Raw genomic sequence first — 21316 nt, forward strand, 5'->3', positions numbered from 1 at the left:
ACTCAGAACACTGTCTTGTAATTATGCTAAACCTAGAAAGGAGGATTAGCTTTTATAGCAAAATTCACAAAATTAAAAAAAAAAAAAAAACTTCTAGTCAAATTTATTGGCTGCAATGAGCCCTCCAGAATGCAGACGTCTGGTCTCGTGGAACTCAATAGATTTCTGTTCTCTCCATGTGCACGTGTGCGTGCACATACACACACGAACACACATGCACACACATACACAAACAACTACTTTATAAAAACATTTGTGTGCAATAAAATGCTTAATCTTTTCACACTTGAATTCAGCTTCCCTACCTGCAGTGATTATTATCAAACAAGCTTCATCTGATTTTTTTTAAAGCCTTTTTCTTCCTCTTCCCTGCCCACTCTGTATTGGTTGTATTGCTTGCTTGGCAAAGCCATTTTTTTAACACCGTCCAGGTTTTTCCATAATTCTCACCCTGGTGCAGTGTTGTGGAGAAATTTGCAAGTGCTTTGTTGTGGATTCAAAACCACCAGAGTTGAAAGAGGGCTAGCTGAGCTCTCCTGCAGTATGTTGTGTGTAGAAACCATCACTTATCAGTCATGAAAGGAACATTCCTGATAGCTGAGTGTTGGTATGAAACCTTGACTTTTATCTCTGCACCAAAAGGGAAAGGTTTCATTTGGGTTAGCAAACACCAGGCACCTATTTCCTTTGCAACAGCCCACCTCAAAGTGCACTTTAATTCCTGACAATTCCACTGGAAGATCAAGCTCACACACACATCTATCAGAGAAATCTCCTCATCCTCAAGCATCTTCACCCCTTTTTGAACTCTCTCCCAGGAAAGAAATAGCCAATAAGAACCTAGCTGCCATGCCTTGTACATTTTCAGTACAAATGTCTGCATTTTGTGGAGGAACAAGCTGTGCTCTGTGGTATTATTGAGGGTTTTTTTTTTTTTCATCAGTTTACACTTTCAAATGTCTCTATTAGACACCATAGGGCAAAATCAGGATCATTACCTTGAGTTATCATAGTCAAGCATGAAGTACCATGTCTCCCTTTGGGAAATAATTAATTCACTATTTATAGACAGAGTTTAAAGAAAATGTCGAGTTCTTTCAAGGATTAAAAATAATCTTTCATTGCTTCCCTGCATTAGAGGAGGCATTTAGAGGAGAATGAATTCCAGTTGTCACAAGCAGTTGTCACTTAAGCTCCTATTTTCCTATTTAACCTCAAACAATTACCTGCAGCACCTGAGCTGCAGAGATAACTTTGGGATTGCCCCGGACCCGTAAAGCAAACCTGGCACCTCCCAGCTGCCCTCTGCAAGAGAGTGTCTGCCTCTTTCTTTTGGTTATCTGCACAGGAAGTAAAGGCAGCCAGGCTCCTAATTTACACACATAGCTTAAGTGTCCATAATGAGATGGGATTAAGCTAGGCTCTGGTTTCTAGCTGGAAATGAATGTAAAATATGGGAAAAAACAGAAGAAAAAGATATCAAGAAGGACCCACTCCAGTGTCTCACTTCTGACAAGGAATACTTCTGTTCTCCTCTGCTTTAATTGTGTACTATCTGGCAATCTTCCTGGACAGTATGATAAAAAGAGATGGGTTTGTTTAGATTGCACCTAAATTTAGTCATCTCAAAGGTGGATGTCAAGTCCAATTTAAGGGCTTAGGGTCCATCAGTAATCAAAAAGGAGAAACAGATATGTCCCCAAGGTGATTTTTCCCATTTGAAGTAGGTGTTTCAGAGAGGGAAGGCAAATAAACTTCTCAGAGATAACTCTGTCATCACTGGATAAGCAAGTTAGCATCTCATGCAACTACTTCAGACTACTCAGCTAAATTTTAGATTGCTGAAGTTAAGCAAGTTAATTCCTTTCCAAATCTGTGGATCCTGTATCTCCAGAGTTACAGGGAACTAAACATAGGTCTTCTCTGACCTAAACTGTATCCTGTCACTATTTTTAACATTAATTTTCCATTAGAAGCTATGAAGTGTTTCCAGTACCTTTTAAACTCTTAACTGATATGCTACATGTGATGCAGTTTTTTGTTGTTTTGTTGGGGTTTTTTTCCTTCCCCTGTAAAACTGCTAAACATATGCTCAACCATCTGGCAAGAAACAATCAAAACCAAACAAACAAGGTGTTTGAAAGTTCAAACACACAATCAGTCATACTTCTTTACAGGTTTGTTTGTGTTTTGTTGTTGTTGTTTTTTTATATACAGGCCTGAATAATAGCACAGTAATGTGGAGTGAAATAACAATGTAAAAATTAATAAACATGCCATGCTAGGTAGTTTAATGATCCCATTCAAAATAAAGAAACTTGCAAGGAAGAGAGTTTCTCTCCTCTTCCTGTCCTACTCTGATGATATTTTGCCTTAACTGTATTTTTTCAGGCTATTAGGTTTACTAGTCATACATTACCTGTGTCCCCCTGTCCTTGCTTCCTCCTTGGTCTCCTGCCTTTTCACCACACTGTGGAATCTTAATTTTCAATGCTCTGTGCTACCTATCACCTCCTTATTTTTCATAGCTGCTGTTGAGCCAACTGCAGTGGGAGCTGCCAATATTTCTTCCTTGCTTGTGAAGCCCTGGAGATGCCTTGAAGTCCTTCCCCACACTGTTTCTTAGAAACAGGGGAATCTCTTCACAGATGTCTGGGTAAGCATGAAGTTGTTCTTTGAGTCAGGGTTTTCTATTCCAAAATTTTTTTGTTTTTGTTTGTTTGTTTTTCAAAGGAATTTTGGTGGAATCCTGCTGAGTGTCCCAGGCACTGTGGCCATACAGACAGCTAACCAGCAAAAATGAGGGTTATAAAAGCAACGTTAGTTGGTGTATTTTGTTTCTCTACATATTCTGCTACAAACAGAAGATACATCAGAGCAGACAATTTCTTTGAAGTTTTGTTGGCTATTTCTCCTAGGCTAAGATCCTGGCAAACTTTGGTAGGGTAGCATATTCCTATTTAAGTAGTTGTAATAAAATCAAAACAGTGCTTTTATTTTTCATTTGAGGAGTTGGGACACACATGGGGGGTGGTGGTCAGAACTTGGCCCTTCCTCATTATATAAAAGGAAAGAACAAGGAAACCAGTACAGGAAGGTATGTGGCGTGGGACAGATGTTCACTGCTGGTTCACAAGAATGGCAGATTTTGTTTAAGGGGCATGCTGTAAAAAAAATAGACTTCAAATGAAGAGCATTAAAACTGAAACAGAGCCAGGCCTTTCAAAGTTATTAGAGTGCAATGTAGTTTTAGGAAATCTTTATTCCTGTTGCTGAGAATGAAACACACCAATAATTGCACACCTTGCTCTCAACATGCCAAACCCAGATGATTTTCCTCCTAGAGCATTTCAGCTCTGTAGCATTTGTCTCTCTGCATTTATTGGTGTGAGCAATGTAGATCTAAGTAAGTCCATTAGAGGATAAGATCCACACTCAGTTCCTGAGATTGAGAAATCAGAAAGCCAAAAGAAACAAAAGTAGATTTGAAGACTTTGGCCTTAAAGTTGGTACCCTGCCCAAGCTTTATAGTTTGAATCACCACTTCCATCAGGGGTGCCTGAAATTCATTATTCCTTACTGTTCTCTAGGCATGTGCTGCCTGCCCAGGAGCTGGCACTTCAGTTCTGTGTCCTCAATCAATGCTCTCCTTGCAGGGTCACTGCTGACCCCCCCTTTTTCCCTGCCGTTTCTGCCAGCAGGCTGGGGAGGACAAAGCAGTAGGGCAGCATCTGATGATACAGCTATCAAAATGACACATTAGGTAAAAGATAAGTATTGATAGTCACAAACTCACCTCCTTTGCTGTCACCCATGATGTTACAGTCCTTCTGGATTAAGGAAGTTTCCATCATCCTGTCTGCACTGATGGAGTTACAGCCTTAGCAAATCTCTGGTGGAGACCTTCAGAAAGGGTGTAAAATAGACTTTGTGCTGTTGTGATTTATCCTTCTGTTTGGCACTGGTTTCTCATATAAGAGCAAATTTGTCTTACACAAGTGCTGCACATCTATCTGGATAAGAAAGAAATTGTTTCTGCAAGCTAAGTTGGAGCTCATGAGGAGCTCACTTAATCTTCCACGAGCAGTGACTCTGTCTCGGTTTACCCAAAGTGGGCTCTACTTGTATGCAGACCAGGGTGTTGGTTAGATGCAGCCCTTCGCAGCAGTCCAGAATAGGAAACTAGATAATTTTTGCTGTACGAGACACAAAGTAAGTGCTGAAAATTCACTCTAAGAAGCTATTTTTGTTCTCCACTACCACTTTACAAAAATATGTGGCTAAAATAAAGCTGAATGGCATGATTTCTACCCATCGTTTCATGGTGTGTACCTAGAACTTTTCTTTGTCCTGCTTGTCACTTCTGAATACTATTGAAAAAGAGATGATATTCACCTCTGAAGGTAATTTTTATATGAGAAGGTATACTTTGGATATTTTTTTGAGGTTAAAGATTAGCACTGATACCCATAGCAACTTCTTTGACCTCTTTAAAAAAACAACAAAAAACCCTAAAACACTGTAATCCAGCAGATGGCAAAGCAGTAACAATATGATTTAGAGAACTCTGATTTTATAAATAGCATGAAAATAAATGAAGCATTATTTATTTATTGACTTTTCTGGTCCACTGATGTTCATTTGCATACAAACTCATATTATGGCAACTCTTTGAGTCCCCAGTGGAGTTCTTCCTTTTTCTAGGTTTTCTTTGAACCCTGTCCCAAAATGCTTATCTAACATGCAGACTCTGAATATTTTGCATACATTCATGAGTTTTTGTCCTCCCAACATCCCTGCAAGAAAGGAGAGAGCTATTGCTTGATTTACCTGTGGGAAAATAAGATTAAATAATTGACTCTGAGTCAAGAGGAAGCTTGTGGCTGACCTGTGACTAGCACCCAGATATCCTGAGTCACAATCCAGTGCCTTAACCACAAGCCAGTTCTGTTGCTGACAGTGCTTTCTTGGTAGCAAGCCCACATTTCTGGAATGTATTCCCTGCAGAAATGCAATTAAGTATGTAATTGGCTACTTTTTAAAAGAGCTGCAAGCCACACCTCTCTGCTCAGGCCTTGCACTTGATAAATCCCTGTTTCTTATTTTACTAGTAAAGCTACAGGCAGTTGAGAGGATAGTTTGAAGCCATTTTTAGGGTGGTTCTATTCTTGCCATTGCCCTGAAAGCAAACTCATTTTGCAAACAAATAAAATCAATTAAAAGAAATGTATTTTGACAGCAGATGATCCCATGACTGCTGTGAGTGCTAACCCACTGCAGGTGTTGATTGGATGCTCTCTCTGATGTTCAGGATGAAGAACCTACCTGGACCCACCCAGGAGGTGTCAGTGGCTAATATGCAGCTTCTATCAAGTTAAATAGCAAGGTATCCTTTTATTTTCATAAGTGTCTAAGTAACAGTCATAATAACTTTTATAATTTTTCAAAGGATTTGTTTCATGGAGGAATTTTTTTTTTCCCATTTTGGTATTGTATGATAGGCTAATCCTTAGAAAATGGGATTAAATTCCCATGCATCATTGTCTGTTAGTTTTTTACAAGAGAATGTGATAAATCAAATAAATTAAATGTCTGTGTTCTCCTGTAAGAGCTAAAGTGTTAGTTTTTACTTCTGTGCACAAGGAATTAGATACACTCCTGCAGTTGTTGTCCAGTCAAGCCTTCCTATCTACACAGAAAATAATAGCATCTTGAAGAGAATATTTATTGTTGCTAAGCCCCTTTAGACATGGAAGGTAATGTAATATCTTTTGAGTAACTGTTGTTCGAAATATCTGAGGCTAATCGTCACACTTAGCAGAGAACATTTGAGTGCCAATCTAAGCAACATTTGGTAGCAATTAACCCTGTGCTTTATCATTGTTATACTTAAAAATTCTCTTGCACATTTTACAAAACTAAATCTGGAGTCTGAACAGTTTTATTGTAAATTATCTTCACATAGATATATAATTTTTGGGGTCTGCCATATCCTTCAGTCATCTTTGCCCAAGTGCTTTTCTCAAGCACCTGGTTTTACAGACACAGATAAAGATAAAACCCCATTAAAAAAGATAAGTGTATGTCTGCTTATTACACACCCCTTGTATGCTCTGCGGTATTTGCAAGCAAACACGGGCATGCATACAACTTACACACAACACATCTGCCTTCTGCAAAGAAGATCACAGAGGAGAAAATATATTTAGCAAGTAATGAGTGGCTTTTCTTCACAGCTAGCATAGCAGCTTCCATCTGTGGTGAGTTAGAGGATATTCCAAGAAAAGATCCTGCATGAGTTTTGTCAGAAGAAATTAGTTTGGTGTGCTGTAAAATCAAAACCAGAATGACATGTGATTGTTGCTGAGTGGCTGGGTCATTCCTAATGTTGCCTTGGTTCCTAGAAACATGAAAAGGAACTTTGAAAAAAGAGACATCACAGCTCAATGCAACTTTGCTCCTTTCACTGTCTTAAAATGGTATTAATCAGAACTAACCCAAGATAGCCTAACCCAGGTCAAGGGATGCTGGAAAGGCACAACAGAGTCTGTAGGTTGCACTCTTGCAGTGAACAGGCCCATCATTTATACGGCAGTGAAGTTCTGGACCTAGGGAAATCGAACAGCTAAAATATTGATAAGCTTAGTGGTGCCAAAATACAATGCATTTTGGTGTGCTAAAGTTTTAAATGAAATGCTTATTTCTAAAATTTTCCATTAGACATTGCAGCAAATAATACTGGTAGATCTTCAAACTGTACAAAACCATATAACACTACTTAGGTTAGATTTCTGTGAATCTGTATACATAATGTCATTTGCCCAGTGCCCATTTATTCTGCAGTTCAGAAACAAAGAGCTTTTAAATAACATCAAATATTAATATTGTTAATGTTACTCATTTCCACAGCTGATGTAAAGTACAGTCGTGTCATTCACTGTAGATTCCAGATTTAACTATTTTTGAAACATGTAATCTGCTTTTGGCAGGGTGGAATCATCTGCCTGATCTATAGAGTTGCCTGAGAAGTGGATCTCCTACAGTCCCTTCAAGCCAGAAATAAAAATATTCTAATTTTGCTGCTACATGTTGAAGCAAAATTCTCTAGGCCCTGTGCTTACCCCACAAGCCTAATGGTTTTCCTCTTTCTCTTTTTCTAAGAATTTGCAAAGTCCCTCGTCAGAATCCAGGAGTTCTTTTCTGATCCCCGCAAACCTTCATGGGGCAGCTGAGAACTGTGGTGAGCGTGTGTGAATGTGTGAGACTACAGAAAAAGCTTTGACTTCAATATTAAATTAAACATGAAGTGGATTGTTCATTTTCATCTTGAACTCAAATGTATTTATGTGAACAGAACAGCTGCAAGCTCAGGTCCACAAAGAATATCAAATTCAAATATTTTAAATGGAAGAGATGCATTACATAGCATTAAGGGAGTGATTGTCACAATGGAAGGTGCATCGCCTTCTGGTTAAAACGGGGTTTATTCTGGGAGCTGTGATGAACTTTGAGCCCTGCCACAGAAATTTGGTGTGACCTTGTCAACGTCACTCTGTCTCCCTGCTCACCCCTTCATCATCTGCAGCTCAAACTCCTCCCTCATTCTTTTTAGCACACAAGCTTTTTAGAACAAAGCCATTGTCCTACAAGTATTGTTGGTCTTCAGGGTTGTTGTTGTTTTTTTTTTTTCAAATTGAAACAAAATAACAATTAAAATATAAATATTTTGAATGAAAAAAACAATTTTTACTTTTGTTTTTAAAATAAGGTTTTCTGCTTCACCCACCTGCATATATTTTTTTTTTTTCCCTGCATGTAATTACAGGGTTAGCTGGATGGCTCCTCTTTAATGGGACTTTGCAAGTCTGCAGATTTTAACCAATAAAAGTTTGAGAGGAAAGGGACGAGGGAGAAAGGGTGAAACAGTAGTTTAAATATTTTTGCTAATGCATTTATGCAACAGTTCAGTGTGTCAAAATCATGTAGGTTTGCTAACAGCGTATTTGCACTTGAGAGGAAGATTGTGTGGATTAGTTTGGACAGTGATTTGAAAAGACAAAATAAATGAAGGAATAGTTTTAAAATACATTTTTTTAAATGTATTATCTAAGCTTCTTGCAGTAGTGTTAACCTTCTTAAAGGTGAAAGGAGCCATAACGTCACTTTGAATATGACACAAGGATGAAGGAAAATGTTGAAATCCTTCTTAGCAGTTGGTTCAGCAAGCTCTCTGCAGCTACATCTCACAGCACAGTCAGAAGCATGACTGAAGCAGGATAAATACACTTTGGTTAGCTTTCACTGGTTCATCTGACTGTAGACTACCCTGAAGCCAAAATTTGAGCTTCTGAGGCATATTCAGGATCCCAAGAGACGTTTAAACACCTATATTCTGCTGTTACTGCAATAAATGTACTTCCAGTGTATTTATGCATGATGAATTTACACCTTTGTCATGTAAATACATGCATTCATTTGAAATCTCACCTGAATGGGATATGCTACTCCTAGGTAACGCTTACCTCACTGTTGGTGAGTTGCCCAACCCCGTGTGTTAAAAAACAGAAAGAAAGAATAAAAAAAAAGCAGAGTAAGACATTTCTCAGTGGCTTACATGAAGACCCCCATAAGCATATGGTGAACTTTAGCCATGAGCTTAAGTTTCCAGCATGTGTTTCAAGTTAAGGGCTTTGCCCAGCTGAAGTGATGTGAGTCAGGGAGGCAAAACTCAGCCTTAAGTAAGCAAGTCAGGTTGTGATCCAGCATGATGTCAGGAGGGATAGAGTTAAAATCTACATGAAAAAGCAGCCAGCAACCGAGCACAAGTTACACCCTAATGGTGTCAGGTCAGCATTTTGAATTTCAAGTTAAGATGTGGTTTCCCACACCCAGCATTGCCAAGCACCACTGATTTTATGGGAAAAACCTAGCCAGACATCTTTCCTTGACTATTATAGAACTTGAAAAATATGTTTGCTAAATATATATGTGTGTGTATATATACATATATATATATATATAACTCTATACACATAACCGTAAACCAAGCTATATATGTATCTTTTGTAAACATTTATATGTAGATATTTACGTCGCTACAAGAAGTGGTAAACAACCTCCCAATGCCCTGAGTCAGTGTCCAATTTATCAACAAGAAACTATTCCTAAAGCAGGCAACCAGCAGACATGAACCTGAGATTTCTGAAAGCATGTATCTGTAAAGACTGTTATCAGGTGGTGAAAAACATCTAGAAATTACCTCATTCAGCATCTTGCATTTAACCATGAGTTTTGAGGTTTCTGTTCATAGCGGTCCAAGGAACTTGCGCTTCTTAGAAAGCAAGTAACCTCTTAGGGTTGTGCAATCAAATGCAACAGACAACTTAAAACACAGTATTTAAGCACAGATTCTACTGTGATTTACGCTCCATATATCCCTAAAGTAATCTTGTGTGAAGCAATGGAGCGCTGCTCTGGGAACACCACATATTTCCTGAGATTCCTCCCTCTGCACCCTATGCCTAAATAACAAGGGAGACAGCAATCCTCTTGCACGTAATCTCTCTGGGAAGGGACTGTCTTCTACTGTAGCGAGCAATATAATGGGGCCTTCATTGTAATGAGGGACTCTAAACCCTGTTGTAACATACTAAGACCCTCTGTTCTAAAAATGGATCTTCCCTCTCACAGGAAGTTGTCTGACACTTTGCAATTGCTTTCTGAATTCTGAGTGGGGATGAGAAGCCAAAGAGCATAGATTTCTCACCAAAGAAGAGGTTTCAATTTAGAAATGTCACACACTGCATTTGCAACCAAAATAGTGGACATTCTGAAATAATATTACAAAACTTCTTCTTGTCAGTTTAAATAGATGCACTGAAGTACAGAAAGGTCATTTTGAGTCAAGACAACAGAAAAACCTCCAAAAATCTTCCTTATGAAATTTTGTTATGAGGTATTTATAAAATTTTGTTTTGACTCTCCACATCAGAAAATATGGACTTTTTGCCCACACATAGATTTTTCTCCAGGGAAAAACACATGGAAATTCTCTAATGGGAAAACGGTTCACAAATTTATTCATAGCAATTCTAATATAGCAAATTTGTAACTCCATAAAGTATAAGATGAGATAAAGTAAGACTCTTAAAGTATAATTATAGTTTGGCAGGTTTAGAAAACTAAAAACATTCTAGTACGTTCATTAAAATGTTTCTCTTTTTTCAACTTTATCTAACCTTCTGGAGGTTGATTTATTTATAACCTGTAACAATATTTTTATTAGCTGTCTTCTCTATTATTGCCTATTGATATCCAAGATGGCTGAATGCCCATAACGCACACCTTCTTCGTTAGTACAGAAGGATTCCTAGGAATCTTATTACTAATAGAAAACTTGCACATGGAACTGGTTCTTGATCACTGAAGCCAGAGTTCCATCCGTCTCACCTACCTTTATAATCTAAAAGTCATATATGTAGTCTAAATTACTCATTAAGGCTCCCTCTATAATTAAAGTGTAGACACAGGTACCTACAAAGGACTATTTGTCCCATTCAAAGACACATGTCAGTGACAGCTGGGATAAACTATGCTCCAGTGACACTGCTCTCCTTTGACCACAAAGCATGAAATTAGATGTCTAATTTCCACATGGTTAAAATTAGGGGAGAGAAAAATCCTTTTTGGTCCCCAGTCTGTGTAAACACAAAAAATAAACTTTGAGGGAAATAAAGAAAAGGCTACGCACTACAGAGTTTCTGTGGGACATTTTACCCAGTGGTAAATTTGTACTAATAGTGTCTGCTTTTCATTCATTCATCACATTGGTATGTTTAGGATCTTTTGAAGGGATCACCTGGAAAGAGGTGAAAGTGGTTACTACTGGGAAGGCAAATAATTCTTTTCTCTGCATCACACTATGAATACATTATATGGCTTTTACCATTCAAAAAATCTGTCCTTCAATGTATTTCTCCAATTCAGATAGCAGCTGATAGCATTTTTGCTCCTTTCCTAGTGGTCTGATGGATTCTTTGAAAATTAACCCATGACAACTCACTGGTGGTTTTACAAGATCCACATATTCTATCTCCATTCATTATAAATAGCTGGAATAAAACACTTTCAATATACTTGGATTTTAACATGTCAGTGGTAAGGAATCATAGAAAAAGTAATTTCCTCTTAATGCTGAACAACTGATTTTCTTCTTACTTAGGAAAATAATATTCTTTATAGCCACTAATTAAGGCTTTCCAAATTAACTTGTGAGTCAGCCACATAAATTCCATTGCTTTTACTATTTTCTTTTATTTTTTTTTTAAAGTGTTTCAGGAAATACTTCACATTTGTTATTCACTTAGCCATTCCTCCTGGTCTCTAGTGTGAGCAACCACTTAGGAGGTTCATTTCATCAGATTCCATTTCAACGCTGAATGGAGCTACTGGTAATTTCTTTTTGCTCATGCTCAGAATGAATAAAATCCTCTATGTAGAACTTTAATGGGGTTTTTTCTCAATCTGTTTTCAGATAGATATTGAAAATATCCCAAGACCTTTGCTGCAAGTTAATGGTGTTTCTTGACAAGAGAAGAAACTATTTTTTCATCAATTTTGGTTATGTCACCTTTAGGTTTCATTTGAATGTTCATTTACTCCTGTAAAGGGAAAGTAAAGTAAGCTCTCTTCTTGTGTTTATTTTTATTGTTCATTTTGATAGTGTTGTTCTAATCAGTATTATCTGAGTGCTTTCCTTGTCCACCTTACTAAAAATAATGTAGTACCTAGAAGATTTTTGTAGTTTCTCTCATTTTAGAGTGAAATGTATTTTGAATAAGCTTTCAGAATTTTTTATTTTCTTAAGTTTTCTTAAGTTATGGTAGAATTTAAATGTGGATTTAAAGAAAAACACTTTACTTTTTTATTATAGTAGAAAATGATACAAAAAAAAAAAAAAGATAAAGCAAAATGTAAAACAAAGTTACAAGGGTTTAAAATCAGAATATTATTATTACTCTTCTTTCTTTTTAACCAGATATGTCTCTTTTCTACATACCAGTTCCTCACGCCTTGACTGGCTGTTTCTACATCCAAAACTTTTTAAGCCTGGAAAATGTCATATGCAGGTTTCTAAATGCAGTTATATTTCTTCCAACTACTTCAATTCAAATTTTTGATCATGTTTTATCTATTTGCTAGCCCAAGAGTCAGCAGAGGGAACAGAAGAAAAAAAGAAAGGGGGGAAGAGGCTTTACTTATCCCTCTCCCACCCCAGCTCTGTGCTTCAGCATCATCCTCAAGTTTCTCTCCCCTGTTCCTTCCAATATAATGCTCAAGCTATAAAATCTCCCACTGACTTCCTCCATTCATGGTCTTCTGTTCCCCTTAAAATATTCCATCCTTGATCTTTGATTAGGGTTTCTTCATCCTCTGCTGAAATAATTACTACTGCTAAAATTGGTCCTGCAGGGCTTCTTTGCAGTGATTGCTACTTCTCTGCAATAAATAGAGTGTAAAGGAATTTAAGCCACCAGGTTCTCACCATCTTTCCTATGTGGCTGAGAAATTAGTGCAAAAGAGTTCAGATTTTCTTCAGCCATGGGATATTTGGGACAGGTTGAAGAGTGGAGGCAGATTATTTTTACTGATGGAGCAAAGGAAGAAATTAATGGAAAACACAATTCATGAAGTGGTGAATATATGAATAAAAGATGTCAAACTAAATAAAGATCTGGACCTCTGCATCCTCAGCAAATGATTCAGGAATTTGGCTTGTGCAAAAAGAAGGTTATGTGGAAGACAAGGAAAACGATTAATTGAAGTCACACACTGTCTAATGAAAGACCTGAACAAATGTCTACTTGTCAATGAGTGATTCCTGCAAAACTCCAAGGGCAGAATTTAGCCTCCTGGATTCTATTTCTTCCTGGAACTTACACAACAGTGTGCAGGGAGACCACTCACATGAATACTGGCATCTCAGATCACTTGCATGCTAATATGATTGTTGTTTAATAGGCATCAATCCTTTCCTTGAGAGTAACTGAGTGGATACAAGGCTATATAGTTGACATTTTCCAGGGGAGCTGGCCAGTTGGCTATTTTTAGAACTTTCCAATGTTACCTCCTGTGGTTTATGAGTTGACTTCATGAGAAATAATAAGCCTGTAGATTGATTTTCTTCAAAAAACAAATGCAACATTCATGACTTATTTTTATCACAACAGCCACACTCCGACTTGCTTGTTTCTACAGTACTCCTAGTACCAGTCTGGCCAGATGCTGTAGCAGGAGAAGCAGGGGCAGCAAAGAATTTAACTGGAAGCAAAGTTTCCCTCCTTCTGAACTCTCAGAGAAACATCTGTTTAGCGGTCACATGTAGCTTACACTTGGTGCTGGCACTTCGACAGGACTCTGAAAAGCCTTTCTTCAGCTTTCAGCTGTTAGTGATCAGTTTGTCTCCTCAGGTTATTGCAAGAACTGCAATGAGTATGTGAGAGCACAGGAAAGGTGAGATAGGACAGGCTGCTGCCGTCCTCACTTCCATCCACCACAGGCTCTCTTCCAGCTGGGATACTATACTCTTTCCTCTTCAAACAGTTACTCCACTGCCAGGAACAATTTTTATTAATATTTTGCAGGTATCTACACCTCTGGATTTTTAGTATGTGAAATATTTTGTTTGGAGATTGTTTTTTTCTGAAAACCTGAAAGCAGCTTCAGGAAAGAAAAACAATTGTCAGTAACTCAGAGGTACCCTCTGTAATGTATAGAGGCCTGTCTGAAAAGCATGTGTATGTTGGCACTGATGTCCAACACATATCATAAGGGTGAATTGGAAAAAAAAAACAACTCTGACTATAACCTGAAGCACTGCAGACTGTTGAAGGGCTGATTTCATCAACAGAAGGTTTGAGGTAGTAGCAACAACCACCTCATTTCTCCATTCCTTTTATTTTCTCCCAGGCATCTGGCCATTGAAGTACATCTTACACAGTGGAGGGTGTTTATATTGCTATACTCAGTTCTGGAGTACTAGACCCCAGTGACAAAGTGGTGACTAAGCTGATGTGTACTGCTTGCAAAAGCAGCTGATTGTGCTTCCCAGCTTCTTCTAAGAGGGAGACACATTTATTAAGTCAGAAGTAAACTCTCTCTATGTTGTTAAGGATTAAAAAGTATCATGTTAAGATAAAATAAGATTAGAAGTTGGTTGCTGGAAGGATTAAATCAGTTACCCTAAAGTAAAAAATTCACAACTGGGGTTTTATTGTGAAGCAGTCATACTTGGGGGATGGGGGTTGGGAAGAAAAAAAAGAAAAAACATGGACATTTCTGTCAAGGTAAAACAAACCCTTGAATTCGTTATGCTTATTTACAGTACTATACTTGTAGGCCTCTTTTGACTTATTTTGGCTCTAGTGGATGTCTAAAAGGAGACGATAAATGCTCTAGTTGTATCAGGAAACATCTTCACTAAGTTGTAAAAAGTGATTTGTTTGCTTAAGGGTGTTTTCTTTATGTTTTTAAAATTTTGGAAATGTTCCTCTGGAAAATGTTGAAGATTAAAAGCCTTTCTCATTCTAAATTAAGAATTTCCACATGGAGTTTATCAGTGTAATTAAACATGCATCCTTTGCACTTACATGGAAAAGTTGTCAAATGCACTAACTTTTTCCCTGTGAGTCTCCAAGCTCCAGGAGTTGTTGGAAACCTTTTCAGAAGAAACGGCTCTATCTGAAATAAGAAATTCTGCAGAAGTCTTTTACCGTAGCCACCAAACCAGCTACTTGTGCTTGCAAAAAATTCAGTCTGTAACTACAACAAGGATTAAATTAATGAAGCTAAGGGAGGTAAGATCCACCTGAATTATCTGTTATTTAAAAGTTAGATGTCTAGCCTAGCTAGTTGTTTAAGTGCTCTCAGTAGTCAATAGAGAAATCCGGGCACTATTCTGGATGGTGACTCATCCTCCTGTTCTGGGACACTTGTTTTAAGATGGGCCAAAACATCCTTTGGGTGTGCATCTCTCCTCCAATTACCTGCAAAGATCCTCTTTGCAGGGCTTAGATATGCACCTGAGTTTAATGTGGCTAAACACAAGCTGCCTTATATCTAAGTTTAGATAGCTAGGGAGATTTATGATTTAATAATTGGATATATATAATATATAATGGACAGAAAATTGTATTAACTAATTACATAAGTACTTCCCCATGAATAGAGGGAGTTGTTTCAAAGTTGTTGGTTGTTTTTGTTTTTTTTTCCCTGAACACAGACTGAAGATATTCTGCATAGCCACATTTTCCCATGGTTTAGGTACTGGGGTCTTCAAATCACTGTTTACTTTTCAGGTTCTGTATGATTAAACTCTTAAACTACAATGGACTTGCTGAAGTCTAACTTTGACTCTTCCATTTTTGAGCAACAACAGAGAAAAACGGCATCACAGAAGAGAGAAAATCTCCTTGGACACTTGCTTTATGCTTTCAGAAATCTCATTTTGGAGGTAATCTATGGCATTGAACAAATTTGAAAACAATATGGAAAACACAGCATACAGGGAGCTAATAAACTGTAAAACATATAAACTTACTTGGAATGATCAAACGTAAAGCTGATGGTAAACTGTTGCAGTTAATTAACAAAACAGTTTGCAGTTAACAAAACAAATAACAAAACAACAGTTGGTTAAATAACAAAATAACAGCCTAATACATGTATGTATGAAGGAGAAGGCAAAAACCCTCCTTATAGAAACACAGTGCAGTATAATAGCCTAGGACAAGGATGCACAAATCTCTGAAAGCACAGATTCAGTATTGACTGCAGCCAAAAAAACAAGTACAAACTTGGCCGTTTAAGGAAAGAGAAAGCAGGAAACATTATTATACTGCCTTATACAGGCTTTTGCCTGTTTCACACGCTGTGTGTGTCTCCAGCCATTCTCTTGCAGAAAGGATATTGTGCAGTTGGAAAAGCAGCAAAGATGATCAAAGGTATGAAGTAATTTCTCCATAAGTGAAGGTTAGAAGGCATAGGAAAAAGGTGACTGGGAGACATTTTACAGATAAATAAAATCTTAACATTATAAAGAATATGACTATAGAGCAGTGGTACAAGAAACTAAGGGGCTCCCTGGTGGCAGGTTGAAAACAAAGGAGAGAAAAATCAAATGCACTGAGTTACAGAACTCACTGTGGCTTGATGTTGCAGGGTTCAAAAGTAAAAACAGATGGGAAAAATTCAAGAAAATATGTCAAAAGATAGATCTTCCATGGAATTTGTAAATGAAGGTCTAGCTCAAAAATTCTGGTTGCCATTACAGACCCATTGAAAAAACAAGCTTTAGACTATATTGAAAAGCAATACACCAAATTTTGAATATTTTTCAGAATTTCAAAACCAAAGGTTTGCAAGCAAGAATTGAAGACTTCAGAAAAGGTCTGCAGAAGTGGTATTTTTTCCCCAGTGTCACTCCTTGCCCTGCAAGGAAGACCCCAGTCGAGATCCAAGGCAAAGGAAGTGCCTGTTTTACTGATGTCTTCCATTAAAAAATATCAGCTCGTCATAGAGAAAGAAGTAATTAACTTTTTTTTTTTTTTCCTTTTTAGTTTTTCAGCTTAAATGTCATGCACTATATCCCATTTGTGACTTTCAGAAGCTTCATCTGGCATTCTTGGGCAAGATCTGTAGATACCACATGGGGGAAAATAACTTTCAAAACTTATAATTTCTATCTCCTCTCAGAAGTGATTATTCTGAGTCAATACAGCACAGTAGTCTAAAGGATTTATTAATATGCGGGGGGGTGGAACTTAATGATCTTTAAGGTCCCTTCCAACCCAGGCCATTCTATGATTCTATGAATAATGGAAAGATTATATTTATACTATGGAGTCTAGAATGAGACAGGTAAAAAAATCTTTCTCCAGCTTTAATTTTCAGAGGCAGATTTTCTGAAGGGGTAAAAAGGGCACATGATGAGAAAGTTTCCTCTCTGTCCACTACTGGAGACTGATCTGGTGCCATATGGTGTGACCATAGCCAAGAAAAGTTAGAGACTCATCACCCAGACTGAGGCTATATCTGCCTGGAGTTCTCCACAGTTCAGTGCTTCAAAGTACCTGCAGGTCATTGGACTGGTTCTTGCAAACGCTGACAAAGTGCAGCCATATCTGTTACCATATCTGGTAGATTAGCAGCCCTCTCTCCTTTAAGGTGAGGCTGTACCTTGGGACAATCTCAGACACTTGCACATGATACTTTTGCTTACATTGGCAGTCAGTTTATTCCATTTCCTCTATATACTTCCCTTTTGAGCTAGATTAATTATGCAAATTAGTATAAAATCTGTATCAAATATGTATCTCCTCTAATAATATTTTATTCATCTATTCGATGAGATCAAAATCCCACAGGAACCCCTGTGAGTATATTGAGCTATATATCCATGTTTATCTCTATGTCTACTTATCTCCACATACAATAATGCAAAAGCACATATGTATATTCAAAATGTGTATGCATATATAGACACATATATATAAGCATACATGCAGGAGTGCATACAAATTTGTTGATGTTGCATACTGGTGTGATTGCAGTGGATAAGTACAATACATGATTTTTCAAAATCTCATAATATGCTCATATCAAAATGTAATTTCCTTCCCACCCTAAAAGAAGACTGCTCTGTTATGATCAAGGCTAATTACTTTAAGCTGAAGACATACTTATTCAGGAAAAGGTTGAAAAGATAGTACACATATTCATTTTCAAGTCATCAAAATCAAGTGGAACATCCTTAATTCAAACTTTTCCAGAGAGTCAGTCTTCAATAAATTTTTCCTCTAGAAAATTAAATGTAATTAATTAAAAAAGTTACAAATATGTTGGTGGCTGGAATAAACGTAAGCACAGTACCTATTCTAGCTTTAGTAATTATTGTAATCTATACAGGCTATTTGTAAAACATTAAATAATTTTCTGGAGATACAGACTAAAGGTAGGAATAAAATGCAGTCAAGTCTGGGGTATAACATAGCACCTGTTGTAACAGTGCATTTTATAGTGTTACATGGGGATTTGTGTTTGTTGAGGATGTATGTATGTATGTAAGTATGTATACACTCACTCACACATATTCTTTTATTTGGTTATTAATATTACATTCATAGTTTCTATATGTATGCAACATAATTAGAATTGAAAACCCCAGTTTCACTTCAGTGAAAGCCTGCTTATTAATTGACAATAGGCCTCAGCTAAGTAGCAACAAAAGAAGTGCTTTGTTTGGCAACCTTTGTTTAAAAGGTCCTTTGAAAACTCTTTAAAATACTATGAATAGTATTAATCCTCTTCAGGTCACACGTGCTAAAGTGAAGAATAGTGTGAAGTCTTTTTCACCTTTTCAGTTCTTTTAAGCCAGTAACCTAACTTGAAATGAGGTAAAGAAAAGGCCCAAGAAAGCTTGAAAAACTCTTAACTTCTACACTTCTAATTTATTTATTTTGCTGCATAAAGCTCAAAGATGCATTTCATGCTGGAGAGATGTAGAAATACTCAATATTTATAATTCTATTCATAATTTGTTTGGTGCCTGTGAGTTATTTCACTTTTATTCACTTCAAATGCATTTAGGACCTCAGAACATTTTATTTTTTTTTTTTTTTCATTTAAAGCTCCTGTTCTTTTGTGAGTATCAGTGTGAAAATCTTTCCTTCATGCTACAGTCCCTTTTTCCTATTCAACACTAGACTGCACACAATAATTAAACCTTGGGGGCTTGGAGATTTTGGACTAAAGCTTAAAGAAATGCAGTAGTGAGGTCTCTTCTCCCTCGATCTTCCACCACTTGCTGTGGGGATTTTCTTTAGTTACACATGGCTTCACAGGTAAACAAGCTTGAAAAAAAAATCACAAGAAGGAATTGAATTAACACCTTAGCGTTGCTTATAATGAATGAGTTTGCTTAATTATATGATGGAAAAATTATGTTCTAAAACATGACACAGACTGAAGTAACTATTCAGGCAAATGCCCACAGAGTTACACTGAGGTGCTTGCAAGAGGAACAGTGTCCCAGCCAAGACTAAAATGGCAATGTGAAAATACTGAACTTCAACCCAGGTTAAGGTTTTTGGTTTTTTTAATCTAACATAAAGAAATGTATAGGGTCTTCTTATAAATTAAGCTGTTGAAGTATCTATGCAACTTTGAAAGTAAGCTTGTGAGCACCTTCCCTAGGATACAGGTCTGTAAACACTGAGCAATGCATTTACATCTGAACTAGGTGAAAACCCCCACAAATTAATTAAATAACCAAAGGATAGAGAGGCACTAGAGCTAGCACCCCATCCAAGGGTTAGTCCACCTTGTGAGTCCCCCATGCACCCCAGTAGGCTTTAGCCAGGCTGCCAGGGCAGATGGGAGCAGACTGCACCCTGGGATGGTCCCAGCACAGCCACTGGTTAGGTCCTGCTGGAAGGGCTGGAAAAAAAAAAGGATGGGTAAGGGTTTTGTGACTCGTTGGAGTTGGTAGAGAAGCAAGGGAGGACCCTCGATGCAGTGGTGTTTGAAACCAGTCTCCAATACTTGGGTTGCTCAAGGCTCGAGTAATTTCTAAACAAAAGTGAGTGTGCATAAATGTCTTGTGTTGTTCCTGGGATCCTCCCTTAGCCTCTCTGCTGACCCCACGCATAAAAAGGCATTTCAAACCAGAGAGAAAGGGCAATGTCAAAAGAAAAATCCTATCTGAAACAAATGCAAGTCTCCTTCCCTTTTACTTTCTTGTACCGTGTACGAAGACACACCATAATATGAAGGGCTTTTAAGCACGCACAAGACTGCATAGCTAACTACTGCTAACAATCATAAAACTGTTTTGTTTCTCAACACTGAAATCAGTATAACAGTAAAACACCAGCTGCTTCCAAAGACAAATGCATTGTTTAAATCAGAGCAAAATATTTACAAATAGGTTGCAATATTCAGAATCTGAATTTTGCACCATGTGGGCAAAATATTTTTGTGCAGGACTATCTACTGCGCATGCACTTGATCACTTATGCCGAGCAATCTGGAAAGCAAGTAATTGGCATTTCTCTCAGCTACTCCTCTGATCAGCTATAATAATTTCTGGAGCTGTTTAAGAAAATCCAGCATATTTTTAGCTTCACAGTAAAGCAGTTTTTGCATTATTTTTTTTTTTCTGTTTCAGAGCCCACGGCTTTGCAGGGGGGCTGCATTTTTCTGCAGATGTTTATCTCTTGAGGTGTTTGTATATACCACTGCCTGCCATCCTCACTGCAGAGGCAACCACCAGAACCATAAATTGTTATCTCCAGTAAATGTAAAAGTTGTCTACTGCCTTAGCTGTGAACATTTATTTGTAAAAGGGACAGTTGCTTAGCTGGGTTCTTAAGGAAATTAACCTTTTTTATCTCAAAGACAACTAATTTAGCTCTCACCACCTTTGCTTCCACTCCCAAGTACCTTCTTATCTTGGGTAATCAGGATGCAGGGATTCCCAGTCTATCCCTCTTTATAGCTCTTTCAGTAGTGTTACTGTTTGAACTTCATACCCCTGGATAAAAGGGCTAGCATGCCAGCTCAGGAAGCAGTTTTAAGTATGAGGTAAATATGCAAGTTACTTAACAGCCCATAGATGAACTCAATTACATCCTTCATCTCTTAAGATATGAATAAAAAGGTTTGGCTTTGATCTTGAATTAAGCAATCCCTACTTATAAATCAATGTACCATGGGATTTTATTCGTAGCAATAATTAGTGGTTAACATTGCTATGAATACAAGGTTGAGACGCTTTAAAAAACAGTGCCAGGTTGGGACATATTTCTCACATATAGTATCTGAATTACACAGAGGAAGCCTAGATTTTTAACCGGAGACATACAGTGGGAATATGTAAAAGATATTTCATTAAATAGGATACATGAAGGTATTTAAAAAATAAAATAATACACCTGGGTGTTTTTTCATTACTTCATCCATTTATTTTAGTCTAATTTCAAAATTTAATTTAGAATAAAATATATAGTACTTGTGTACAAAAATTTTAAGGCATATGTGTACATTTTAAAATAAATATAAGTATCAGAAGTTATTTTTACTGTAAACACTCTTCATATATTCCCTCGGAGAATGTAATGTCTGCATAAGAACTTCTATAATGTCCACATTCTCACCTACTGAGATACTATAGAACAGATATGATCCTGCTTTTAATTACTTTAGTTTATGAATCATACTTAGGTTGAATTATGAAACTAAAGTGATAGAAAATGTTAGT

The sequence above is a fragment of the Apus apus genome, chromosome 3, assembly GCF_020740795.1.
Source record: "Apus apus isolate bApuApu2 chromosome 3, bApuApu2.pri.cur, whole genome shotgun sequence".
Lineage (NCBI taxonomy): Eukaryota > Metazoa > Chordata > Aves > Apodiformes > Apodidae > Apus > Apus apus.